Genomic DNA, 9,063 nt, shown 5'->3' on the forward strand with positions numbered 1-9,063 from the left:
CAAAGGGTAGCTTTAGAGATAAGGGCACAGACCTTTTGAAAAAGTAACCATTTAAAAAGGTGCTCAAGTGTCTATGTTTGGAAATTGCTTGACCAGTCAGTTACCTTCAGCTCCCACAGACACTCCCAATGCAATACAAAAAGGAAGTATTTTCCACATGCCAACTATAAACACAAATGAATATAAAGTTTAAACTTTCTTGGGAAAATTTTGTTAGCAAATTATACCAAATAATTTGCTAAATGCAAGGAGAGGGGGAAAAAAAGGTGCTATTTGCTGTAAGTTCATTGCTACAAAGAACAATTAATTGACTACTTGCCAACCAGTCTCTCACTGTTTAGCTATCATTGTTTAATGAGCATGTGGGATCATGGTCTTGGTGGGGAAAATGGAGATGAACCACACACTCAGAACCAAGTTTCCAGTGTGACACATACAGTATAAGGAAGGCAGCACATAATATACTAAATTCTGAAGAAAATCTGGCCCATAAAAGTTAGAACTGGCCCTTCTGTTCCTTCATAAACTTCAATGAGACCCCAGAGACAATTAGGTTGAATAATTCTACTTACTTCACATTTTCTGTTCTTCTGATATAAGACTGTTCAACTTCTTCAGTTCTTTTCAAAGGCAGCTAGCTACACTCCGAGGACAGCCTGAAGGGGAGTAACAACAATCTATTCCTGGGGGAAGGGACACAAGGAAATACTGTATTAGGGTAAATTTGCAGGGATCTCTACTTTAGAAATAGATTTAATAGCTTTCTCTGAACTTTGCATCAAATTGCCCTCAATCTTCTGAAATAGCTGCACATCTCCCAGCTAAACCAGATTTCCACACTAAACATGAGGGTAAAATTAGGGCTCCGTATTGAAGACCCGGCCATTACCATAACTTCTGAGATTAATATCTGTACCCAACACTGAAAACTACTATTTCCTTGTTCTCACCCCCCCTTGCCAGAGGGTAGACAGGAGGTGCATTGATAGGGGACCAATTAAACGAAATGAAGCCAAAAGCAGATAAAAGCCACACTGAAATGCAGTGAGCCAAGACATTCCTGACACCGTAAATACTTAAAAGTGACACAAAAGGTCAGAGGAGAAATAAATTAATAGCTCAAGAAAAGATCATTTGTACCTATGCTGTTTCATTCCAAAATGAATGGCATTTGTGGGAAATATGGCACAGGTGAAAAAGGATTTAAGAAAGACTGGGTAATTACAGCAGTTGTTTAACATTTCTAAGCAGGTCTTTGGATGATCATTTAGGAGAATGAAGAGAGAAAGCGTAAAGGCACAGGACTGCTGGTGGTTTGCAGTCTCTGTGAGCCTGAATATATTGAGTGTCTGCAGAAGCTTAACTGCGGAGTTACAATGCAGACCTGTGCACAGCTGCCCCTCTTCGCTTCACATGGGGCGGCTGCCTTCAAGGTCACTGGGACACTGGAACAGCATGGATGGACTGGAAGACAACAAAAGAGGTGGAAGGAGGAGAAAGAGAGAAAACAGAATCAGTTGGGAAAGAAAACAAACTGTTTCTGAACAGGAGGGACACAAAGAAATACTACATTAGGATTCAAACAGTCCAAGAAGGGAAAATGTTGCATTCCATCAAGATTTTTTTTTTAGTAGTAATTAATAATCAAATTGTGACGAAGCAGAGGACCAGTGTCAGAGCAAAACCTTGACAAGAAAGCCAACAGTCCAACGACACTCAGCTTCTGAAATGTTGCCCTGAGTACCCCATCAAATCACTCACACCCTGCAGGGACAAGATGGGCACAGTACTGATCCTCCAGAGACACTCTCTCTTCTTAAAAAGCAGCCAGAAAACAGGCGTTGACTTCACTCTTGCTCATTTGGTTCTTAAGCAGGAGCCCTTGGGGCAAGCTTTTGGTAGGGGGAGGGATGGTGGCAAGGTTTTCTGGGGTTTGAAACGTGACCCGGAGCCCTAAACGTGAGCTGGTACAGAGGAGAGGTGAGCCCTGGGAGTGAAAGGAGTCTGTGGTTCAAAACCTGCACTGGCGCTTCCAATACAGCCTGTAAGGACAGAAAAACCTCCACCTCCAGCGGCACTGTAACTGTTTGTGGGGATAGGCAGCTCGAGGACCACGACCGAGCCTTGAGCCCTTGAGGCATGAGGAGGCACGTGGCCAGAGGACAAAGGAAGAAGCAATGAGCTGCTGAGGAGGAGTAAGCAGGAGGGAGGCCGGGAAGGCATGTCGCGTGACAGAAGAACCGGCCAATCCGCTAGAGCATAGACGCGGGTGAACACAAGGCTGTAACCTATCAGTGAGCTGCTGATAGCGCGTGAAACACTTGAGTTTTGGACAAAAGGAGGAGTTACACCACAATGAAGGGTCTTTGGTTGCGTGCCTGCCTGCCAGGGTCCCTGCCCTCAATCCCCGCAACTGTTTGCACAATTAGGGGGAGGGAAAGAAAAGAAAGAAAGAAAGAAAGAAAAGAAAGAAAGAAAGAAAGAAAGAAAGAAAGAAAGAAAGAAAGAAAGAAAGAAAGAAAGAAAGAAAGAAAGAAAGGAAGGAAGGAAAAGCACTTTGCTACCCAGTGAGCACAGGAATTATAAAACGCTATCTAGAGAGCACAGTTCCTCCTGTCTTGGTTTACCAAAGCACACCTTGACATAAACTGTCGCGTTGCTACGGTGTCAGAGCACCAGTCACTTTTTCTTTACCTGAATTCCATAAGAGAACTGATGTGCTTTTGTGAAGGGGGACCTACTCCAGCCAGGAGTCCAACAGAGACTGGCTGCAAAGCTTAAAAGAAAAATATTTAAAAGGCAAAGAAAAGCGGAGCTGCCCACAGGTGGCAATCATATCCTTTGGGTAGCGCAGTACAGGGAAGGTGTTAGAGAACAGAAAGGTCTTAGACCTGCACTGACATGGCTGAAGCAAAATTTACATATATATATATTTTTTATTAGTAGTAGAGCATTCAAAGGCAAACTCCACAGGGATTTGGACACTCTTTAACTCCCTTCACTGTGTCACGTCCCACCTAGGAGAAGGGGAGAGTGACTTGAGGTTCGCAAATCCCCTCGGTGTGGATTAAGGTGAAATAACACTCAAGGTCCAAAAACAAACTCCAACTTTAATGGCATGAACACTTCTATAAGCATCAACCCTCTACGTCTTAATACATAATACAAGCTAAGCGGCTTTGTGAGGAGTTGAGGTAGGACTTGTATTACTTAGCAACATCAAAAGCAGAGAGTGAGAAGGAGGAGAGAGAAAGAGAAAGAGAGAGCTGGGAAGCAGGAGAGAGGGAGAGAGAGAGAAAGAAATCACCAATCCCGGATCCAGCGTTGGACGTGCCAACGGGGGGTGTCGGTGTGGAGAGTGCCCCAAGGAGGCTCACGTGCGCCCCTATTTATTGGCTGCAGCCCAAGGTTTCGAGAGTCTTCTCTTACCCCAGCTCCAGGAGTGGCTGAGACATTAGTCAGTCAAGGAGAGTGACACCGGGCCCCTGCCCGTGGCTGGCTTCTGGAGCTTTCCCTGGGGCATTGTCTGTGCTTACAGCAGAGCCGTGCGGGCCTCGTCCCTTACACACTGCGTGCTACATACTGTAACAGGGCAAAGGAACAGGCCAGCACTGCTGACCCTACAAACAATATCCAAAATGCTAACCATGGCAGAAGCCTCAAAACACGTACCCTGTACACCGCAGAAGGGAGAAGAGAAGCAGTCGAGGCACAGCTCGGAGGCGAGAAATAACAGGGATTCCTCAAGGGCCCCAGGACTTTGCCGGGGCTGGGCTAGACACGAAGCTTGGCTCCAGCGCAACCCGACAGTGTCAGCACAGCAACTTCCCTGGCTCAACTTGTCCGAGACCAAAAACGTCAGATAAGCAGCAGCTTGTGTGCCACAACAGTTCTATACCTATCCAGGTGCTAGAAACCAAGAGTCCACCTGAGCTGCTCAGAGACTGTTCTTCAGCTGAACGATGACAACAATACATGAAGTCGCCACTACTGCAGCCCCTCCGATCACGAATAAGCCACAGACAGAGCATGGCGGAGGAAAGGAAGAAACTGAATAGATCTGCTGGTATAGATCAGCTGGACATAACATAAAACAAAATGCTGATGGAAGTCGATCCAGAGGTAAAAGGTTTCCCAGACATCTGCATGACTGTCACACATATGATTGTCTGCCCTGTGGCCAAGTGACATGTGCACACAAACAAAAAACCCCGTCTCTTTGACCAAGATGAGAGGAACTTGGGGATAGAGAGATGCACCGATGACACTGTTAATGACCCTTGTGCTTTCCTTCCTCCATGCTGGAGCTGATGCAGCAAGAAGTCTCATGGTGGGAGATCACAAAGTTAGTGAAAACAAAAGTGATTCCCTAAATGAGGTCAGGACAGTGATCCTAGCTGTTAGGAGAGGGGCAGGCCATAGTGTGAACTATCAGTGACACCTCTCGTAGCTGTGATGTTAGGGATCCCTGGGTACCAACTGGCCTAAAGGGTTAAAAATAGGTGACCTCATAAGCGGTGAAGAAAGATACGAGGGGAGCGGATCTCTTTTTATAGTCTACCTACACAAGCAAGTAGATGACTAGGTAGGAAGTTAAAGGCCACATCAGCAGTGGTGTTCTCTGAAATGCTCCTACCGTTGCAGTGGTACAGAAGTGATGCAGCAGGCGTGGATCAAATGGCATCTGAGGAAACTTCTGGAACAGAGAGAAGAGAGGAAATTTGTACAAGAAAGATATTCTTCACCTAAGCCAATACAGAACCATGTTGCTACCACTTTTAAAGTTATAGGAGAATTTTAAATCAAAGGCAGATGCAGAAGAGCACACTGTTCAGAAATACAGTCACCTACAGAAAGGCTCCATAATTCCAAACAAAGGCAAGTGAAAGAGTGAAGCAGAAGAGTGCCATTTAACAGGAGAGGGAAAAAAAATTAAAAATAAAGACAACTAGAAGTCTTAACATATATATATACACATACGCACACACGAAAGGATTTGATTGAGAATATTACTATGATGGGTGTATCAAACGCCTGGGGGTAGGGACTGATAGGCTGCAGAACACTAATAGATACAAATTCCATACACAAGGGAGTGAGACACGCATGCGCAGAGAAATAACAGATTCCCTACGAGAAACACAGATTCCCAATGGACTCAAGTTCTAGGCAGAGAGGGGAAGAATGTGGTACTAGGGACCAACCATGAGCACAACAGCCAGGGTCATATACTGCACGAGGCTCGGAGGTCGGAGAGGCTGCAAACTGAACAATGAAAGATGCCAACTATTCCTACACGCATATGCTCTATAAGATATGAAGCTACACATTTAAACACATAAATAATTGCCTCACAGAGCAATTATTCAGGAAATGCACAAGAGGCAAAGCAATTCCCGACTTGGTTCTGAGGAATGTGCAGGATCTGGTTCCAAATGCTGCAGATTCATTCTGCCACGCTCCAGATATACTAAACTGCAGGAGCAGCAACAGTACCTTCCCGCATCTCATACAACTGCATTGTCTTTAAGGGAGACTAAATGTAAAAAAAAAAAAAGAAAAGAAGCTGTTTAAAAAAAAAAATCCCCAAAGATGTAAGCCAACAGTTAAAGTGTTTGCAAGTGGCAAAAACACTATAGTAGAGGCTCACTGAATTCATATTTAACCTTTTTGTTATTTAATCATTCCACCAAAAGAATTAATTCTTTAACAATTTAAAGGAATTTTTCCATGTAGGAAAAAAATTTTAAAAAACAAACCAAACACACACACACTGCCATATTTTATGTATGATTATAGAGAGCAGGCCAAAAAGAGGTTTTGAGGAACAACTTGTTAAAAGGGCATAAACCCAGCTATTCTTTTCTCAGGAGTAGGAAGTCTGCCAGAAATTTATAGGACCAATAATTAATGTGTAAATGGAGTGACCAAAGAAGAGACCACAACAGAAAAAACAAATTAATTTTCTGCATCTATATTATCGCTTTAGGATTTACAGGAGTGACTCTGGAGGGACGGTCTCAAATGGAATTTCAGTAAAATGTTGTAACACAAATTGAGAAAATTACCACTGGCTAGTTACCAGCACCAGATGGTCTTCATCCACAAATTAAACAGAACTCAAGTATGACACAGCTGAATTGTTAACTGTAGAAACTCATTACTGAAGATAACACTGTTCTTTTATAAAGTCGTGACTCATGAACCTATTGGAGTTTTGAGGTTGTTCATGAGCATGCAGATAAGGAAGACCCAAAAGATAAAAACAGACATCAGAAGTCTTAATTAAGAAATTAAATTGCCATGGGGAAAAAGAAAAAAAAGAAAAGGTGCTCGCATGGATAAACAAGTTTAAAAGATGAGAAAGAGAAGGTAGGAATGCACAGTCTCATTGCAGGCAGGTCACCAGTGTAGCGCTTGGGCTCACGCTGTTCAACATACACCTGATGTCAAGGTGGGGTGAATAAATGGTGTGATAAGGTTGGTTGCTGATACCAAATTTTTGAAGAAACAAACTGCAGAGAGCTCCAGACGGACCTCAGGATACTGGTGACCTCATGACTGACTGGTGAAAAAATGGCAGACAAAAATGGCAGGGTAGACCTTTTTGTCTCTGCCTTACTAACTGCTCAAATATTGCTAAAGGGCTTTTTAAAAGAGTAGGAGGGCTAAAATTTCCTCAGAGTAAAGGTAGAGACAAATGAAGAATAGCCACTCAAATCAGTATTGCCCACACTCAGCATTTCTTAATGGAATCTTTAGGAAATTACTTTGTAACCTTCAGGACATCTCACCAGTACACAGACTTGTGAGACAGCACCTAATAGACGGGCCTGGGATACCAGTCCTGTCACCATCAGCATATCTAATTGTGCAGTTTAGTTGTACTGTTTATGCGCTAATTATTTTTTCCTAGAACCAAATAAGTGTTTTGAGAATTTCCTGCGCCACAGCCACAGGGGTCTTGGCAGAAAAAATAAATAGTTCTTTCCTAGCTTTACCAACGGTGTATCACTGGCTTAGCAAGTACTTCTGTACTAGCTCAATTCCTCTTACAATGATCCAAGCAGATTTGGGATAAGCAATGTAGAAATTCTTTGGAAAAAACAAAGAGCAGAGCATTGCAATCCTGCGTATTCTACATATACCCCCAAAAACACCCACGCTGTGGTTGTACAGAAAAAATCTTCTAATTATGCTGAGATTTCACAATAATTTTCATTATTCCCAACAACAACAGCATTCAAAGAGAAAAATTAGCCAATTTAAAAAGAAAAAAAAAAAGAAAAAAAAACCCCAACAGACCCACACTATTCTAACGACTGCGTTTGAGTGCTGGCAACACCACCTGCAGGAGAACACCTCCTCATTCCAGAGTTGCTGGGGACATGGGTATTCTCTTCTTCTGACTCTTCCAAGAAGACCTCTGGTGAAGCAGCTCTGCATGGATGACAGAAACATTTGGTCTACAGACTTGGCTGTCCCGTTTTCTCAACTTGGAAAGAACTGGAACAAATAAGAATCTTCTTCTCCATTTCTTGTTCACACACTGACCCATCATTGTTATCTTAGCAATACTTTTAACAATAAGATTTTTTATTTAAAAAAAAAAAAAACAGAATAATTCCCTCACATCTCCCTCTACCATCTAGCCAAGGCAAAAATGTAACAAAACTCAGAATAACCTCCTGGCAGAGATCTAAAAAAAAAAAAAAAAAAAAAAGCACCATCTTGGTAGAAAAAGTTGAACAACTGAAAGGGTTTTCACATAGTATGTTCTCTGATCTACTTTTTGCAAAAACATATCTGAACTCCTAACTATGTCAGAATTGTTGGTTCTCTCATCGCTAAACCCAATGAGAAGAAAAATCTTTTTTGTTTTTTGGTTCACAATGGCACATTAAAAGCACCAGCAGATATTTTTGCCAGGACTCCAAGACCGCACAATAAGGTTTCACCCTTATCATACCCCACAAAATACTGCTTATTTCAAGATCAAGTGTCTTAAACAAAAACAGCATCTCGGAGGAATGTCACCTGGCTGCATCCCAAGATTTACAGTCACAGAAGCAAAACGCTGTACTGAATGGGACGGACGCACAGAAGAACGGGAGGCAGACTGGGATACCGAGATGGTCACCTCTCAGCTCCGTCTTTCAGAGCCCCACAATGAGATCCTCAACGCCATGTCACCTACGCAGGCTCTGGTTCCTGCTGGAAGAAACTCCCTTTGCGCAGGCTGACCGAGATTTATGAATAAAGACAGCTTCTGACAGACTATGGCAGAGGAGGAGAATCCAGGATAAGGGCTTGGGAGCTCATTTGCCTTCTAATTTACAGGGCACAATGTGGGAACATACTAGACTATAATCCAGACAACTAAATTAGGTTAGACACAGTCTAAGTTTCAGACTAATCCAAAATCAGAAGGCAAGATTTAAATCAAACAACTCTTCTCAGGTTAGGGGAAAAAGTGAAGGAGCAAGAAACCAGTTTCCAGTTGCTAATCCAACGCAGCCCAGGGTTTGGAACCTCAGACATTTCCAAGCAATTACGTGTTCCCTCGTTTATTCTGGGTCATTTGGAGCGAGCATACACCTGCGTGTTGATAACCCCGCACGGGACGCTCCGGTAACTCAGGCAAGCTTGCGATCTTCTGCTGCGCAAAGCTCTCTACCCTCGCAGTTTCACTGTGTCCGGACAACTGGACGCTGACGTCGTGCCTGCCCGACGCGCCATCTCGGATAAACGAGTTACGTACTGCCTGACCAGCCGCGGGTGCGAGAAAAACACATGAAGTACATGACTTCAGGAAGCCGGAGGGCTCTCAGCGCAGCTGACAGGATGGATGGCGTGAAAGCAGGCAGGAACACGCAAGCGACCGCTAGTACCGATTGGATATGTGTCGTTAGAGCACTGTATGATATTTTAAATTCCCACTTTCTCCAAAAGGTACTGATTTACCATTCTTTATATTGAAAAAAAAAAAAAATGCCAGGAGACTACCAGGCGCGTATGCTCCGTGTCGCGGCCCCCACGGTCAGCAATCCCGCCTTTCGCGGG

The sequence above is a fragment of the Pygoscelis adeliae genome, unplaced genomic scaffold, assembly GCF_000699105.1.
Source record: "Pygoscelis adeliae isolate BGI_AS28 unplaced genomic scaffold, ASM69910v1 Scaffold172, whole genome shotgun sequence".
In the NCBI taxonomy this organism is placed as follows: domain Eukaryota; kingdom Metazoa; phylum Chordata; class Aves; order Sphenisciformes; family Spheniscidae; genus Pygoscelis; species Pygoscelis adeliae.